This window comes from Drosophila kikkawai, chromosome X (genome assembly GCF_030179895.1).
Source record: "Drosophila kikkawai strain 14028-0561.14 chromosome X, DkikHiC1v2, whole genome shotgun sequence".
Lineage (NCBI taxonomy): Eukaryota > Metazoa > Arthropoda > Insecta > Diptera > Drosophilidae > Drosophila > Drosophila kikkawai.
In genome coordinates, this window is record NC_091733.1 from 6293362 (window position 1) to 6312932 (window position 19571).

Below are 19571 nucleotides of genomic sequence, written 5' to 3' on the forward strand. Positions count from 1 at the left end.
ACTTCTAGATGTTTTCTTTGTCAGCAATACAGACAGAATTCTTCTTTATGACCAGGTCTCAGTGCCGGCTTTCTCAAAACATGACCTAATATATATGACGTACGAATTTAACCCTAACTGTACTGACCATACAATTTTCTATAGGGACTTTAGGAACATTGACTTTGAACTTCTAAGTCATGAATTGGATTCTTATGATTGGGACCCTATGTACAATTTTAGTGACGTTAACTCCCAACTGCATTATTTAACGTACTGCATTGACTCAATGTACGAAAGGTTTGTGCCACTTAAGCAAAAGGTTCTTAAAGCCAAAGATAATCTGTGGTTCAATAATGGTATTGCTGCAATGATCAATCGACGCGATATTGCCTATAGACGCTGGAAAAGATACAAAATTGCAAGTTACTATGACGAATTTAAGTCTTTGAGAATGACTGCTAACTTGATGATTGCCAATGCAAAGAGCAATTATTTCGCTCAAAAATTTACCAGTACAATGACAATGAAACAAAAATGGAGAGAACTTAAAATGTTGGGAATCGGAAAATCAAATCACAATAGCAAATTAGACATAGACCCCAATGATCTCAACAGAAAATTCCTGCAATCAAACGTACCTGAAACACTGACTAACCCTTATTTGGACATGACTGTGAATAATATCTGTGATAATAGCTTTAGTTTTATGTGTGTTTCGCCGTGTGACGTTCTAGAATCAGTCCTTTCTGTAAAATCTAGTGCTGTTGGGCTTGATAATGTTCATCCCAAATTTATAAAAATTATATTGCCAAAGATTTTAGACAAAATAACATATGTGTTCAATTCTGTTTTGACTATGTCTAGTTTCCCTATCTGCTGGAAATCAGCCAAAATTGTTCCTGTCCCAAAAACTAACGGCGAATATAGGCCGATATCCATACTGCCATTTTTATCGAAAGTCTTTGAGCAACTATTGGCCAAACAGATCAACTGGTTTCTGAGACAAAACACCCTAATGTGCAATAACCAATCTGGCTTTAGACAATTTAGAAGCTGTACCACTGCAATAATAGATATAACTGAGAGCATTAGACAAAAACTTGATGACAAACATGTGACGTTATTAACTCTTTTGGACTTTAGCAAAGCCTTTGACACGGTTAACCACGAAATTTTATGTACGAAGCTTTCAAAGTTCTTCTCATTCGCGGACACTGCTGTTAGATTAATTTCGTCATATTTATATGGCAGATCGCAAACTGTGATCACTGACACTGGACCATCTGACGATATGATCTTGACGCGAGGTGTACCTCAAGGCTCTGTTCTTGGTCCACTACTGTTTTCTATGTACGTGAATGACCTCCCGAGTGTACTAACCAATGGTAATCTTCATATGTATGCTGACGATGTTCAAATGTACGTTAGTTGTCCTGTTGCTAGAATTTTTGACTGTGTAGATGTATGTAACCTTGAATTGTCAAATATTAGTAAGTGGGCAAACATGAATGGACTCTCCCTTAATCCGTCAAAATGTAAATGTTTAATTGTTAGTAAAAGATCGTCAAATATTCCAAATCTTCCTCGTCTTCGTGTTAATAATGGCTGTATTGAGTATGTTGAGCAAGTTGTTAATCTAGGTATTACTATGACTAATAACCTTTCATGGAGTGCACATGTCATAAGGGTATCCGGGAAAATATACGGCCTACTTAGGCAACTCTACATGACACAAAAGTACCTATCGGCTGATATGCGGCTTATGATTGCAAAGGCTTATCTCATACCTTCTCTAAGTTATGGGATAGAAATTTTCGGGAACTGTGATGCTGCCTCCCAACACAAATTAAACGTTGCATTTAACAATATTGCAAGATACATATTCAATATTAGACGAGGTGATCCCATTACGGCAATGGCCAATAGCATATACGGATTTAACTTTAAAATCTGGAGCAATACCAGAAATTTAATTCTTTTGCATAAGGTAATAAATACAAGAGAGCCCAGTTATCTATTTGAAAAGCTAAAATTTGGAACATCAGCAAGAACCAATAATCTCATTAATTTTCGTCATAATCTTTCGTCTTCTGAACGCCACTTTTTTATTCACACTATTCGCTTGTGGAATGAACTTCCTCAAAATTTAAAAACAATAAGAAGCACGCCGCAATTTAAGAATAATTTACTAAAGTTTTATAGAAATGAAAACTAGACATAATAAAATAAATGTTCAATTATAACATAAGGACATTCAAATTGTTAGAATAAGATATACATGTATTTCAATCTTGTGTAGTTTTAAGACAGATAAGAAATTTTTAAAAAATTGACCCGTTGTGACTATCGCACTAATTTATAAGTTTTAAACTTGTAGCGTTAGGAATTTATTTACCAATAAATTAAATTAACTAGAAAAATTAAATTAAAACTTGTGATGGAGCTTCAAGATTTCCAAAGTCTGTATCGGAGTGGTAGTTTTTGTGGAATATAAATATTTCGCTCGGAGCTGAAATAACTTCATCTGCCTTTCTCAAGTCTGTGAAACATTTTGCACAATCCACTAGAGGAAGTACTTTGAAGGCAACATAACCTATAAAATATCTTTCGGATACTAACTGCAAATTAAAATTCGTAGATCCAAAAAAATCTTCAGTCAGATTATCAGTAACCTCTTTTTCACAAACTTGAGCTATGTCTTCGGAGGTTTCTGCATCATACCGGCTGTCCTCTACAAGAGCCTGATTCGGTAGTGCCATGAACGGAGTTGGATCAAAAATTTCGGAAGTCTCGCAGTTGGTAGATGAGCTAGATTTAATAATTTTGCAAGACATAATTCTTGATATCGTCACATTAAGCTCAGCTACAGACGGATTATTATTATTGCCTCCTTTTTGTCTTAGAACTGCAAATGTATTTTCCAAACAATCTTGATTAAATGACTTCGTCATTAAAAAAAATTTGGAGCTATCTTTCAGTAGGTCTTCAGAAAGTAGAATTATTGATCTCAAAGTTAGTTCCATGCCATCTAAAAAGAACAATTTTTTTTTTTTTGGAGTCTACAAACTTTACATTTTTGAGGTAATTCAGAAAATACTTTATATAGTTATATGATTCGCTATTTAGCTGTATGGCAGAGCGATACAAATTGTCACCATATAAAGAGCCACTGTTCATACAATCAAAAATTTTGTCTACCTTTTCTATGAACGATGCAGTAGACAAAGCAACTTCATTTGAGACTGTCGTAAATCTAACAGTATCACAAATAGATTTAATAGCCGCTTTAGTTGTTTTGCTAAATAATTGAGTCGCATACTTAACCCGCATTTTTTCAAATGCATTAGGAAAAATATGTTTTCTGGTTAGTTTTGGACACATTTTTGTTTTTTGCTGGTCTTCTCTTTCCCACAATTCCTTAATCACTTGAAAACTAACCTGCCCGTCTGGGGTATAAAGATCACAAGTTAGAAAACCATTTCGTAGTGATTTAATTAAGTGCGGAAAATCATAAATGCAAAAAATTTTTCGGTTTTCTATTATAAAAAATGGGTTTTCTTTTGTTGCTCCAAGTTTAGTAAAACAACAGCGGTTAGAAGAACCTTGGTCACATACAATAGCTTTTACATTAATATCAAAGCTATTCAGTATAGAAATATTTTGTTTAATAATGTCGCAAAGTATATTTGCACTCAACCCATTTTCTGAAACAAAATAATTCAATATCGTAAACCAACTTGAAAATATGAATTTTATCAAAAACACGCATGTCTCGTTAGCAATGTTTTTTCTTCTTCCAAATCCATTGCATTCGAATCCATCTATTAAATCCAAACTCTGGTTATACCGCAATTCTTTTCGTAGGGCCATTTCATCCATTAAAATTACGACATCGGTTTCACCTTTATTTTTTAATTCAAAGCACATTTTCTTTATTAATTCGTAAGCGGTATTTTTAAATCCAGGCTGAAGAAACTTAAATGGAGCCCAACGATTAACGGTTCTTATATGTGGCAAATTTAATTTTAGCTTATCTCTTAAAAAGCAGTACGATGATTGCGACGTATAGTAAATATTTTGAGCCAAAAATTGTACATCCGAGGAATATTCTTTTGGTCGGCTACTTATAAGTAATTTACAAAACGTTTTTGACCCATTACTTATATTTTTAACTAAATCAATAGCATCTACAAGGCGCTTAGTGCTTTTCTCATTCTTCAGGTCCTTAACCGAACGCTTTTGATGAAGTCTTAATTTAAGAACTCGTATTTTTCTTAACAGAATAGAGCATCTTTTTTGATAAAAACGATTTCTTAAATTAACTTTTTTACAGTTGGTGCACATTAAATCTGTAGTATGTGGTTTATACACAGGTTCATCAAATTGGTTTGGTTCATTTTGGGAAATCTCTTCCAATTCCAAGGTTGGAATGGCTTCCTTTTTTAAGTATCGTTTTCCGATGAATGAATCTGAAAAATGGTTCTCGCAAATTCTCAAATCTTTGTCATAATCTTCATGTCTAATATTGCATTTTTCCCTCCATATCTGTCCCAAAATTAGATCAGAAGACGGAAATTTAAAAAATTTTAAATTAGGGAAATGCCGCCTAGACTTCTTGCATTTTAAAATGCAACATTTTATGCCAGATTTGGCCGAATTCTTTTTTGCGCTAGAGCTCATTATTGCAGTCGATTTTACCGCACCGACGTAGACTCTTCCGCAGTCGAGCGAGCAGTGAATAAAAAAAGAAAAAGAAGAAAGAAGAAACTTCTGTTTTCCATTTTAGTGTTACCAGGTTATGTTTGACAAATAAAGACAACGATTTGTGGGTATTTGTCGGTGTTTTTAAAATATTACATGTTGTATGAATTTGTTTTCGTTTTAATTTTTTTTATTATTGTGTTGAATTAATGTTTTAAATTAAATATAGTCGAATAAACTGATAATAAAATATAATTATAATTATAATTATTTTCAATGCTTTGATTTTGTAAGCCCATAGCGAAAAAACATTTTTTTTCAATAAAAGTTCTTAGGATTCTAAACTTTTGTAAATAATGTAATAATTAAAATAATATTAAAAATATGAATTATTAATAAAAAAAAAATAATAAAAAAAAATATACTATAAAAACGCGGCATCGCCAGGGATCGATTCCCCCACCTATATTGCCGACCATCACTTCAAACGGCACGACCACAGGATAATTTAAAAACATAGTGCACAAAAACCAATATCACTTTGAAAGCCTTTTGATTCTCGCCCTAGCAAAGCCAAAATGAAATTTCGTCTCGAAATGTGTTGCCGCGTTCACGCACACATACACACAAAACTCACTTACACTTATGCATTGTGTGCGTAATAAACGAAATCTAAAAATAGAACAAGCAAATCATTCCCCGTTTCCCCTCGCCAACAAGCGTCAAGCAAGCAAAGCATGCCAGATGCGCTCTCTATATAGTTCTATACTCTTTGGTATGAGGTAACAAAAAGAGTAGAGTCGTCCAAATTATTGTTAAGCGCTTTCTGTTTATATTCAGACTGTCCGGTGCTACCATCGAATCCCCATTTTCCTATCAAAATTAAGTTTTTAGCGGAATCATCCTGTATGTTCTCAATAACTTCGTGTTGAAGTTTTAAAATCCGTGAAGCTGTATGGTCTAACAAACTTTGCAATTGACCTTCAGCTTTTGCTTCAGTAACGCTGATATCTTCTGGGTAGCTGTTTTTTTTTTGCTTTCAAAACCTGCTCGTAACTCGGCAGTATATCAAATGAAACAAGCGTTTTAAAAAACTTACGAATAAGCAAATATTGATGTTTCGTTAAATTCGTCTTCGCAAAAAGTGATAAAACTACGTCAATATCGGCTTGGCAATGTTTTGGGCCTGAAGACAAGCTGCACGATCGAAGCAAGGAAGCAGCAGAGTTATCCATTTTCGCTATTTCAGCAATCCTTCGACGTTTTGCTCTATTCGAACAATCTGTAAAATCAATTTTCGGCCGTCCAAGATTGGCACTTTCTTGTTTTGGTTGAGACGACTCATGACCACAGGTCAACACAATTGTTTCTATTTCATGAAGCCAATTTGATAGATATTGCATAATTGCAGTTTTCTTCCGCTTGTATCTATCCCAAAAAGTAGCAATTCTTTTGCATATGCAATCAATTCGTTTTGGTAGTTGGCTTAGCTCGGGAATGTAACCGTTGTTTTCAATTTGCTCTTGCATAATTTCAATAACTTTTTTTAATCTTCCAGCATTGGTGCCACCTTCTGCACACCAAAGATTCAAAATATATAGTCGTGTAAATGCACGCTTATGGGAATCTCCTGAAAAGTGAATTTCAATGAAATAAATAAATAAAAATGTTTCTAAAAACATTACAAACACGAGCGACGAGAACAAAACAAAAGCACAATAAGGAAAAACTTTCCCTTGGCAAACGCTAGATGGCGTCAGTATTTTTCCGATTATATTAACCTCTGCAAATTTCTGCAGCCGATTTTAGGCACACAGTACCCTAAGAGTCAGACGAACACATTAACATACATATTATTTGTGGCATTTCGTGGCATCACAACTAAAACTTTAACTAAACATGAAAAAGACGTTAACAAAATAGACAAAAAAGGGTTAATCGCTATAAAATACACAAATAATATTTAATTAGTCAGATAATTTTCATAAAACCAATTTATTAAAGTTAATACCTTCAACTTTAAAATGCATTTTAAATAATTAAATTTGGAGAATTTTTGCGAACGTCCGACCACATTGAACTTCACTTTTGTTTTGACGAAAAGCTCACTAAACGCAGCTGCAGCAGCAAAATTGAACACGTGCTCACACTTTGCATTCTATTTTGAGAATGTCCCGTTAGAATTCCGGAAAAAACTAGTTTTGCAATAACAAAATGTAGACAATTTAGAGACAAATTCTTTACATTTTGACTAATTATTTTCAAGTCGATTTTTCGATTTATGGCCTACGGGCGCAACCACTGTGCGCCGTAGAAAGGGTGAACGATTTTCGGAAAACTGCTGTGTAACCACCGTTAAACATTCACCATACATTATGATATGGGGATGCATATCCAAATATAAATGTGAAGCAATTTTAATGATTCAAGGTATGGTCAACGCAGAAAAATATAAAGACATTATTTTGAGTGGAGTTGTGCCCAGCATTGAATCCACAACAGAATGAGAAGCGGACCCTATTTTTCAGGATGATTCTGCCCCTTGCCATCGGGCACGATCTGTGAGTAATTCAATGTCCTGTTGTTATTAAAACAACTTATTCAATTACTCTTGACATTTTTCTAACTATAGATATCAAATTTGAAGGATGAATTGGGCATTAAGTCCTTAGACTGGCCCGGAAACAGCCCCGACCTCAACCCAATTGAGAATGTCTGGGCCCATATGAGCTCAAAAATAAACAAGAAAGGAAGCTAACTTCGGCACGCCGAAGTTTATATACCCTTGCAGATATTATTTCATTACATTTTACCACTAACCATACAACATATAGACTGGTCATTTCATACAACGAAAATGGACACAAAAATTTCTTAGCGTACGGTCCCATGTTAACTGTTTGCTGTTAGCGACAGACCGTCTGTTAGATTTGAGCTGTTAGCGACCCGTCCCATGTTAGCTGTCAGCTGTTAGCGTCAGGCCTTTACATGTATGCGTGTTCATGCATTCACGTACACGGGTGCATGTGTGCGACCATTTCGTTTCGGGCCAGCAAGAATATTTGGTCTTTTGCTACTTTTCGCGCTAGGTACCCTAACAATATGGGCATATTCGCTATTGGGTTAATGATACAAATAAGAATGTTATATGTTATAATATATTTCTTAATGTTTCAGCAATCATTTCATATATGTTTACAATTCAAATCAGTGGCAGCAGTGAAATGTGTTGCATATATGTACATATGTATTCGAATAAATAAAAAATCCATCTACTGAGATAGGAACAGGGCATATTGCAGTCGGTGCTCGCGATCAGGGAACCGTGAAGATTTACAAAAACAACGACGCAGGTAGAAAGCACATCGCTGCAATCTCGAGTTTGCGACCCAAGCGACCGAACTCGCACATCGTACCAAAAACAAGAACAATTTTAAAGGGAACTGCGAGGCTGGCGTTGACTTCTGCACTAAAGAAAAAAGTTTGGATTTCTTTTGTAGTCGTTTTTCTTTGGTGGACTTAAGTTCACGCAAAAATGGCAGAAGTTATTGAAAGCTCCAATGAGATATTTCTTTTCAAAAATTAATAATTTGGACCTGATGCAGTGCAATCGATTTTGACGAATTAATAAACAAATATAAATTTTTGACCAATTAATAAACAAATATAATTAATTCTACTCAAAAAGTTTTTGTCAGTGTATTTCCTAGGCTCGCACATTCTGTGTGGCGCGTGGATACCCTGTTCCTATCTCAGTAGATGGATTTTTATTCATTCGAATACATATGCACATATATGCAACACATTTCACTGCTGCCACTGATTTGAATTGTAAACATATATGAAATGAATGCTGAAACATTAAGAAATATATTATAACATATAACATTCTTATTTGTATCATTAACCCAATAGCGAATATGCCCATATTGTTAGGGTACCTAGCGCGAAAAGTAGCAAAAGACCAAATATTCTTGCTGGCCCGAAACGAAATGGTCGCACACATGCACCCGTGTACGTGAATGCATGAACACGCATACATGTAAAGGCCTGACGCTAACAGCTGACAGCTAACATGGGACGGGTCGCTAACAGCTCAAATCTAACAGACGGTCTGTCGCTAACAGCAAACAGTTAACATGGGACCGTACGCTAAGAAATTTTTGTGTCCATTTTCGTTGTATGAAATGACCAGTCTATATGTTGTATGGTTAGTGATTTTACCTATACTTATTATGTTTACAGTTTGACAGTTACAGTTTTGCATTCCCAGCTTTACATTTTCTCTACATCTACGGATCGCTTCTATGACAGCTATATGATATAGTTGTCCGATTTTCATAAAATTTATACCAAAATTCTATAATAATAAGTAAAGCTCATATCTCAGAGTAGATGAAAATACGTTGAAAAACAACGAAGTTATAATTTTTTCTATTACTTTCCCTATCGTTCCTATGGCAGCTATATCATATAGTCGTCCGATTTTCATAAAATTTTTACCAAAATTCTGAAATAATATAAAATGGCTATATCTAAAAACCTATGCAAAAATGTTTAAAAACAGCAAAGTTATAATTATTTTTCCAAAAATGTATCGAACATTTGTATGGCAGCTATACGATATAGTCGTCCGATCCGGCCCGTTCTGACATATATAGCAGTGAGAGTATATAGAAGACTATCAGGCCTGCTCCGGTAATCGTAAAATTTTTTCGATTTCGTTTTGGGCGAAAACGAACCGTTTTCGTTTTTAGCTGCTCCGGTTTTCGGCAAATTTCTGCTATCGGATGTTTCGTTTTCTCATCGTTTCTCACTGCTCAAGCAGCTAACTTGTGTTGTTGGTAATAAGCAAACAACGTAAAGTACTGCCTATTATATTTACAATTGCCCTTTTTCTAAGCCAGAAAAAGGCAAAAAATGGTAGAATTAAGCAAATCCAGGCACCTAAGATGCTGCCACACTTTTCACAGTTTTAATTCCGGTGGTCTCAAAAAATTATTTGGTTAATTTGGACCATTTAAGTAATCACATTAAATAGCATTATTTATAAACAACCATTTTGGCGGTCCTTTAAAGTTATTAATGTATTCAATTATATTTTATAAGTATTTTTAACTGGATGTTTCGTTCCACCAACAATATGGCAGCCTTGGCGATAACTTTTTGGGGTGAACTTATCGACCTATCGCCAAACCGAGAAAACTGGTTGAACACGGCAAAAATTTTGTTGTCAAATCTGAGGTGGGGTCAGAAATAAATTTTTTATAAAATAACTACCTGCCAGAATGATCTTATGGTGCTGTGGAATAAACATCAATAGACCACTGAGTAAACTATTTTTTTCCTTTTGTAAATAAGATCCGATTTCATATAAAAAAAGCCATTTACTTTTCATTCCGGCCAGAAAAAGGTGCCCGTTTTTCAAATCGAAAAAAATCTTTCGATTTCGATTACCGGAGCACCAATTTCTCGTTTTTAAAAACGAAAACGAAAAATTCTTGCCGTTTTCGATTACCGGAGCAGGCCTGTATATGCAAAGTTTCATTCAGATAGCTTTAAGGGGGTCTTCTCATTCAAAAGCTGTTTTTTGGACCCTTTTTAAAAAAATTCTTATTTGAAAACGCAAAGAATAATTGAAAACTTTTTTTATTTATTGTATTCAAAAATGTTCAAAGTAACTAAAAAAGTTGTTCTTGCCTCGATACGAGGGTTGTTCAAAGAGTAATGAGACTTCAAACTTGGTGGTCGAAAAAAAAGGTGTCGTCCTGGCGGCCACGATTCAGGGTTTCCAGAGCGTCCGAAATGAAAAATAAAAACGGGGTTATAATCAGAATAGATGTCATTTTCGGCTGACGGAACAGATTTTTCTTTAAAATTTTGTAAACAAAATGGCGGCCATTCAAAAAAAAATTTCGATTTCGGGCGTTTTTTTTTGTAGTTTAGTGTAAAAAAAAAATAGAAAAAAAAATTTAAAAAAAAATCTGTTCCGTCAGCCGAAAATGGTGAAAATTCTGCGTCGATTGCACTTTGTTTCATGAAAATCGGTTCAGTTGAACTGGAGATATCATGGCTGCCAGTTCGAAAAACGTGGTTTCGAGATAAACGTGTTTGAAGTTTGAAAAAAGCTCATTTTGCGAAGACCTTGCTTCACAAAAAAGGCTGTATCTTCTAAAGTATTTCGAATTTCTAAAAATCCTTTTGGGGACATATACACACCATCCCAAGCTATAAATAAATGCAAAAAAAAAAAAAATCGAAAAAAAAAAGTTGCCCAATGAGAAGACCCCCTTAAAACTGAGGGACTAGTTTGCGTAGAAACGGACAGACGGACAGACGGACATGGCTAGATCGGCTCGGCTGTTGATGCTGATCAAGAATATATATACTTTATAGGGTCGGAAAGGTCTCCTTCACTGCGTTGCAAACTTCAGACTGAAATTATAATACCCTGCAAGGGTATAAATAGCGAAAGCCTAAGGCAAACTACAGAAAAAGTATGATTAGAGGAGATAACAGCAGAATATTTGAAGGCTTTCTACGATTCGATGCCCAATAGGGTAAAATGCGTAATTTAGGCCAAAGGGGGTTTTACAAAGTATTAATTTAAATTTATAAAATATGATTTACCTTGAAATACCAGAAAGTTTATATTATTTTTTAGTACATTAAGTATAACTTTGGAAAAAATGTTTTTTGTTGAATTTTTGAGTTATTATAATTAATATTAATTTTTTCATTTTCATTTGGCATAATACCTGAAAAGTGTTAAAATAATGTGTATCTAAAAAAGACATTAGATCTAAATAAAACACTGGATTAAAATAAAAATGTTAATGCACTTCTGTTTAAAATTGTTCCATTAATATATACAAAAAAAATTTGACGATTCGACAAACATTTGAAGAAACCCCAGGCAAGAAAAGTTTGAAGTGCATGAATATTCAGAGTGCGGCATTTTTGTTGGCACTGGGTGTATATGTATGTCGGAACGGGCCGGATCGGACGACTATATCAATCGGAATTTCGGTTTTAATTTTGTGAAAATCGGACGACTATATCTTTTAGCTGCCATAGGAACGATCGGGAAATTAATAGAAAAAATTAGAACTTCGTTGTTTTTCAACGTATTTTCATCTACTTTGAGATATAAGCTTTTGGTATTATGTCAGAATTTTGGTATAAATATTATGAAAATCGGACAGCTATATCATATAGCTGCCATAGAAACGATCGGTAGATGTAGAGAAAATGTAAAACTGTAACTGTCAAACTGTAAACATTATAAGTATAGTTAAATTGTAATGAAATAATATCTGAAAGGGTATACAAACTTTGGTGTGCCGAAGTTAGCTTCCTTTCTTGTTTTTAAGTTAGCGCCGCATAGTTGGTGTTAGTTACAAGGGTTGCATAGTAATACCGTCGAGGTAATTACAACAATAATTAAAAATGCGAGGAATAGCTAATTTCTCCCAAGAGACTGGACGGATTTCGATGAAACACCTACCAAATTTCTTAGAATGGCGATGTCGTTAATTAGGCAGTAAATAAATTAATATTAAGTTGCATAAATTGCTAATGTTTTTAAATCTAGTATTTCTTAAACATGGTTCCGCTATCTGGTTCGGTAACTGGTTCTCTGCAGGTTCACAACTGGTTCCATTTTCAAAGTTAGCGCCTCTGTTAACAGCACACCTACACCACCCACTGCTATGCGATTTTCTCAAAAACTGACGGATAGAAACATGCAATTTTTACCAAATATTCTTTAAACTTCCCTTAGTAAGCCAGTATACCGTGTGTTGGAGCACTAGATTAGCGATTTATGTTATTGTTAGAAATGAATTTACATGAAGAAAAAATAGAAGATACCTAAAACGTAAACAATGTAAAACAAAAGCTTATCGTTTGCACGCTTGCACTCAGCCAAAGTAGTAACCGATTAACCTTTGGAACTGCTGGCTGCGCCAGCGCAATAAAACTTCTGTGCGACTGCAGTTCTTTTCGTCTTCCTTTTCTTTGCCCTCGAGTGGAAATTCCCCAGCTAGGCAGCTAGTTGCTAGTCGCCTAATTTTTCGATTTATTTGTCCGGAAAACCCTCACGGATTTACACCGTGCATATGGCACAAATTCGTTAACTGGAGTTAAAATTTTGTCTGCCCTATTTTGTATTGAGCAGAACCCGAGGTTAGTTTACTGTTAAACAATTTTCTTAAAAACTGACAAATAGAATTTACTGAAACTTTGCATGGTGAAACTACAATAAAATTCCTTTATCCTGGCATACCGGGTATATCTGCACAAATTCGTTGAGCCGAGATATAATCAAAATTGCGAAAGCACGATTTTTCTAATTTTTGTAGACCCAAAGGTCAAATCCCCTCAAACCCAGTTAAAATCATTAGAAAATTCATTTTTAAGCATTTATAAACTTTATTTTGTTCAAATTAGTGCCTTATTTACGAAATAAATTAAAAATAAAAAACCTCTTCCATATTCCATTTCGACGCTAACTCACCGACGCTAATTTGACATACACTGAATTTCTCAAAGTCTGTCGGTTAGATCGACTTAATATTTTAACAGAAATTAGAAAATAGAATTCCCTTTCCCAGCTACCAAATTGCTCAAAATGACGATGTTGTTTACTGGGCAGTTGCATATATTGCAAATGTTTTTAAATATTGTAGGAGGAATTAGAGCTTCTGTAATGATTTGTCTCTAACAAAGAGCAAATAAACCGAAGAGAGTGTATATGTGGTATAGGCTTTTAAGATCTATAAAATAAAGTAGATGTAGGGGCTTATATTAAATGTTAGCAATTTTGGGGCAAGAATGTACAGGAAAATACCAACGAGTTATCTGATAATGCTTGCAGCTTTGGCGCCATTTTTTACATTTTTTGTAGTGGTCAAATTGGCACTGTTAAGAAGAAGAAATCAGAGTTGCACCGAAAAACTATCGCCAACAAACGATGGTTAAATTTTGATGCACTCGGATGCATTCGAAAATGAGACATTTTTGAACGGCAAAACCTTTTGCCGTTTGTTCAACGGACTGGGGATGCAGAATCAAGCTCTGTGGGAAGACCCTTTCAAATCGTTTTTGGGACGTTTTTTTTTTGCAACGGTGTTTGTTCTAGAGGTGCTATTGTGCGTCGTTCAACTCTGGATAACTTCATCGATTTGGCTATGGTCGATGAAAAACCTGAACACAATATTCTTAAGATACTAAGCCTTCAAAATAAAAAATAAGATTTACGAAAAAAATTTTTTTTTTTTAATTAAATTAAAAATCTTTTTTTTTTTAATGCATTTTTTGAGGCTCGTCATTCCATTCATGACAGAGTTTTTGTGTGTACTGTTTCGGCATTTTCCACAAAATAACCTATATTAACCGCCAGTAGTGTAGCAACCTAGTGGGTAAGGAGGGCTTTGCCCCACCACACGTTGTTGTTTAATACGCATGTAAAACAGGATTTCTTTAGGTATACGTATTAGTAATGTATAAATGTAATCCAAACAAAACAGAATTAGTACGGCACTGTTAAGCGAAAATCACTATTTATTTTAAAATTTTAAATATTTGTAAGTTTTTATATTTCTCATATATCTTATTTGCGATTCCTGGAATTGGCCAGATTTCGGTGCAGGAATTGCAAATGCAAATGATTTAATATTTAAAATTAAAAAAAAAAAAACAAACAATAAATTAAGCAATAATACATTTAGTGGTTCTTGCAAAATAGCCAGATCCGGCCAGAAAATAGCTGCGTTGGCAACACTGCTAATACGGCGAATTCCTCATAGGTGGTCACACTAAACCTCTCCGGAACCCTATATAAGGAGGGCCATGGCTATTCGCAGTTCAGTCGGTGACCGGCAGTCGTCCGTGGAGGTAGGCCTCTTCAGAATTTTGGGTCGCCGTTCTGTCGCTGCTCGCTTGGACAAAGCTAAACCTAAATGTTTAGCCCAATAGAATATATTGCCCCGAGAGTTGCCTTCATGCGGTGAATTCCGGCAGGTTGTGGCGCGTGCTATCCGAACTGGCGGCAGACGTTGGCCTTCTGCCTGCATTCGCCGACCTTGTGGTCGAAGCCCTTGCACCTGTGGCAGGCATAGGTGCGCACCTGCGACCTAAATGAAAACCACTTGATGTAGACCCGGCCTACATCGAGCTTCGCATCGCTCTCTCGTCGACCTACAGCGTCACATTAACCGTGCCGCTGTCGGTGACGCTCCACGGCTTGGTCACCAGGTGGGCGGTGGTTTCGTAAGGAAACCACCTTGTTTAGCTCCCCTGACTCCGAGGGAGGGTGCCACCATCTTCCGCACCTTCTCCGCTATCGCCTTTCCCGATAGCGCCGGGTCGTCGCTCTTCACCACCGCCGACCACGTCTCACGAACCTTGGTGGTCCGTGGGGCAGCGGTGGGTGCAGCCATCACGAGCTCGTCATACCGGCTGATCGCCAGTGACAGCTCCTCGGTGTCGCCTTCTAAGCTGCGGAAGCTATTCCGCACCATTCGCTGCGTGGCCGACAGCTCTGCCAACATGGCAGCCTGCCCAGCACGGGCGGCAGCAGTGGCAACGCCGTAGGCAGCGACGTGGACGGCTGGCACTCCAGAGACGACAACTCCTCCTCAAGAGTTCCACGGGCAGCACGTGCGCTTGGCTTGCGAAAACATTAATGTCTAGCTTGCACCCTCGCTAGCACCGCGCCGTATACCGGGCATACGCTCGAGAGCATGTGATGCCCTGAGGGCAGCCCTCTATGGCGGCAGTTCCGGCAGTCCACCGGGTTCTGGCACTTCGCTGCGGTGTGGCCTTGCTGTCCGCACTGCTGCCTACACTCGCCGACCTTGTGGTCAAATCCAACGCACCTATGGCAGGCATAGGTGCGGGCCTGCGAGCGGCATCTGAAGGAGAACCATTTGATGTAGACCCGGCCTACATCAAGCTTCGCCAACGCCTTTTCGCTGACCTCAAGGGTCACGTTGACCGTGGCACCGTCTATAACAGACCACGCCTTGGTCACCAGGTGGACGGCCTTCTTGAATTCCGACGCGGTCATCTCGTCACCGAAATTGTTGGCGTGGAGCTCCTGCATGAACTCCTCAGGGCTAATGGCAGTGTCCACGTCGTAGACACCACCTTGGGCTTCTCGGCGGCGTTCCGTGCCATATTGAGCCCCACTTCGGCGAATTTTCGTGAGGAAACCACCTTGTTTAGCTCTCCGACCGAGGGTGTGCGGATAATCGCACCACGAACTCGTCGGAGCTCGCGTACCTCGTGCACCCTGACTCCGAGAGAGGGTGCCACCATCTTCCGCACCTTCTCCGCTATCGCCTTTCCCGATAGCGCCGGGTCGTCGCACTTCACCACCGCCGACCACGTCTCACGAACCTTGGTGGTCCGTGAGGCAGCGGTGGGTGCAACCTGCGGCAGCTGCGGGAATCAAGTGGCAACTGGCAGCGACGGGTGTGGCGGCGGCGGCATGGCCAAATGGGTCTCCAGCTCTCCGCATCTCAGCATGAGAGCCATCACGAGCTCGTCATACCGGCTGGTCGCCAGTGACAGCTCCTCGGTGTCGCCTTCTAAGCTGCGGAAGCTATTCCGCACCATTCGCTGCGTGGCCGACAGCTCTGCCAACATGGCAGCCTGCCCAGCACGGGCGGCAGCAGTGGCAACGCCGTAGGCAGCGACGTGGACGGCTGGCACTCCAGAGACGACAACTCCTCCTCAAGAGTTCCACGGGCAGCACGTGCGCTTGGCTTGCGAAAACATTAATGTCTAGCTTGCACCCTCGCTAGCACCGCGCCGTATACCGGGCATACGCTCGAGAGCATGTGATGCCCTGAGGGCAGCCCTCTATGGCGGCAGTTCCGGCAGTCCACCGGGTTCTGGCACTTCGCTGCGGTGTGGCCTTGCTGTCCGCACTGCTGCCTACACTCGCCGACCTTGTGGTCAAATCCAACGCACCTATGGCAGGCATAGGTGCGGACCTGCGAGCGGCATCTGAAGGAGAACCATTTGATGTAGACCCGGCCTACATCAAGCTTCGCCAACGCCTTTTCGCTGACCTCAAGGGTCACGTTGACCGTGGCACCGTCTATAACAGACCACGCCTTGGTCACCAGGTGGACGGCCTTCTTGAATTCCGACGCGGTCATCTCGTCACCGAAATTGTTGGCGTGGAGCTCCTGCATGAACTCCTCAGGGCTAATGGCAGTGTCCACGTCGTAGACACCACCTTGGGCTTCTCGGCGGCGTTCCGTGCCATATTGAGCCCCACTTCGGCGAATTTTCGTGAGGAAACCACCTTGTTTAGCTCTCCGACCGAGGGAATGCGGATAATCGCACCACCACCTCGTCGGAGCTCGCGTACCTCGTGCACCCTGACTCCGAGAGAGGGTGCCACCATCTTCCGCACCTTCTCCGCTATCGCCTTTCCCGATAGCGCCGGGTCGTCGCACTTCACCACCGCCGACCACGTCTCACGAACCTTGGTGGTCCGTGGGGCAGCGGTGGGTGCAACCTGCGGCAGCTGCGGGAATCCAGTGGCAACTGGCAGCGACGGGTGTGGCGGCGGCGGCATGGCCAAACGGGTCTCCAGCTCTCCGCATCTCAGCATGAGAGCCATCACGAGCTCGTCATACCGGCTGATCGCCAGTGACAGCTCCTCGGTGTCGCCTTCTAAGCTGCGGAAGCTATTCCGCACCATTCGCTGCGTGGCCGACAGCTCTGCCAACATGGCAGCCTGCCCAGCACGGGCGGCAGCAGTGGCAACGCCGTAGGCAGCGACGTGGACGGCTGGCACTCCAGAGACGACAACTCCTCCTCAAGAGTTCCACGGGCAGCACGTGCGCTTGGCTTGCGAAAACATTAATGTCTAGCTTGCACTCTCGCTAGCACCGCGCCGTATACCGGGCATACGCTCGAGAGCATGTGATGCCCTGAGGGCAGCCCTCTATGGCGGCAGTTCCGGCAGTCCACCGGGTTCTGGCACTTCGCTGCGGTGTGGCCTTGCTGTCCGCACTGCTGCCTACACTCGCCGACCTTGTGGTCAAATCCAACGCACCTATGGCAGGCATAGGTGCGGACCTGCGAGCGGCATCTGAAGGAGAACCATTTGATGTAGACCCGGCCTACATCAAGCTTCGCCAACGCCTTTTCGCTGACCTCAAGGGTCACGTTGACCGTGGCACAGTCTATAACAGACCACGCCTTGGTCACCAGGTGGACGGCCTTCTTGAATTCCGACGCGGTCATCTCGTCACCGAAATTGTTGGCGTGGAGCTCCTGCATGAACTCCTCAGGGCTAATGGCAGTGTCCACGTCGTAGACACCACCTTGGGCTTCTCGGCGGCGTTCCGTGCCATATTGAGCCCCACTTCGGCGAATTTTCGTGAGGAAACCACCTTGTTTAGCTCTCCGACCGAGGGTGTGCGGATAATCGCACCACGAACTCGTCGGAGCTCGCGTACCTCGTGCACCCTGACTCCGAGAGAGGGTGCCACCATCTTCCGCACCTTCTCCGCTATCGCCTTTCCCGATAGCGCCGGGTCGTCGCACTTCACCACCGCCGACCACGTCTCACGAACCTTGGTGGTCCGTGAGGCAGCGGTGGGTGCAACCTGCGGCAGCTGCGGGAATCAAGTGGCAACTGGCAGCGACGGGTGTGGCGGCGGCGGCATGGCCAAATGGGTCTCCAGCTCTCCGCATCTCAGCATGAGAGCCATCACGAGCTCGTCATACCGGCTGATCGCCAGTGACAGCTCCTCGGTGTCGCCTTCTAAGCTGCGGAAGCTATTCCGCACCATTCGCTGCGTGGCCGACAGCTCTGCCAACATGGCAGCCTGCCCAGCACGGGCGGCAGCAGTGGCAACGCCGTAGGCAGCGACGTGGACGGCTGGCACTCCAGAGACGACAACTCCTCCTCAAGAGTTCCACGGGCAGCACGTGCGCTTGGCTTGCGAAAACATTAATGTCTAGCTTGCACCCTCGCTAGCACCGCGCCGTATACCGGGCATACGCTCGAGAGCATGTGATGCCCTGAGGGCAGCCCTCTATGGCGGCAGTTCCGGCAGTCCACCGGGTTCTGGCACTTCGCTGCGGTGTGGCCTTGCTGTCCGCACTGATGCCTACACTCGCCGACCTTGTGGTCAAATCCAACGCACCTATGGCAGGCATAGGTGCGGACCTGCGAGCGGCATCTGAAGGAGAACCATTTGATGTAGACCCGGCCTACATCAAGCTTCGCCAACGCCTTTTCGCTGACCTCAAGGGTCACGTTGACCGTGGCACCGTCTATAACAGACCACGCCTTGGTCACCAGGTGGACGGCCTTCTTGAATTCCGACGCGGTCATCTCGTCACCGAAATTGTTGGCGTGGAGCTCCTGCATGAACTCCTCAGGGCTAATGGCAGTGTCCACGTCGTAGACACCACCTTGGGCTTCTCGGCGGCGTTCCGTGCCATATTAAGCCCCACTTCGGCGAATTTTCGTGAGGAAACCACCTTGTTTAGCTGTCCGACCGAGGGAGTGCGGATAATCGCACCACCACCTCGTCGGAGCTCGCGTACCTCATGCACCCTGACTCCGAGGGAGGGTGCCACCATCTTCCGCATCTTCTCCGCTATCGCCTTTCCCGATAGCGCCGGGTCGTCGCACTTCACCACCGCCGACCACGTCTCACGAACCTTGGTGGTCCGTGGGGCAGCGGTGGGTGCAACCTGCGGCAGCTGCGGGAATCAAGTGGCAACTGGCAGCGACGGGTGTGGCGGCGGCGGCATGGCCAAACGGGTCTCCAGCTCTCCGCATCTCAGCATGAGAGCCATCACGAGCTCGTCATACCGGCTGATCGCCAGTGACAGCTCCTCGGTGTCGC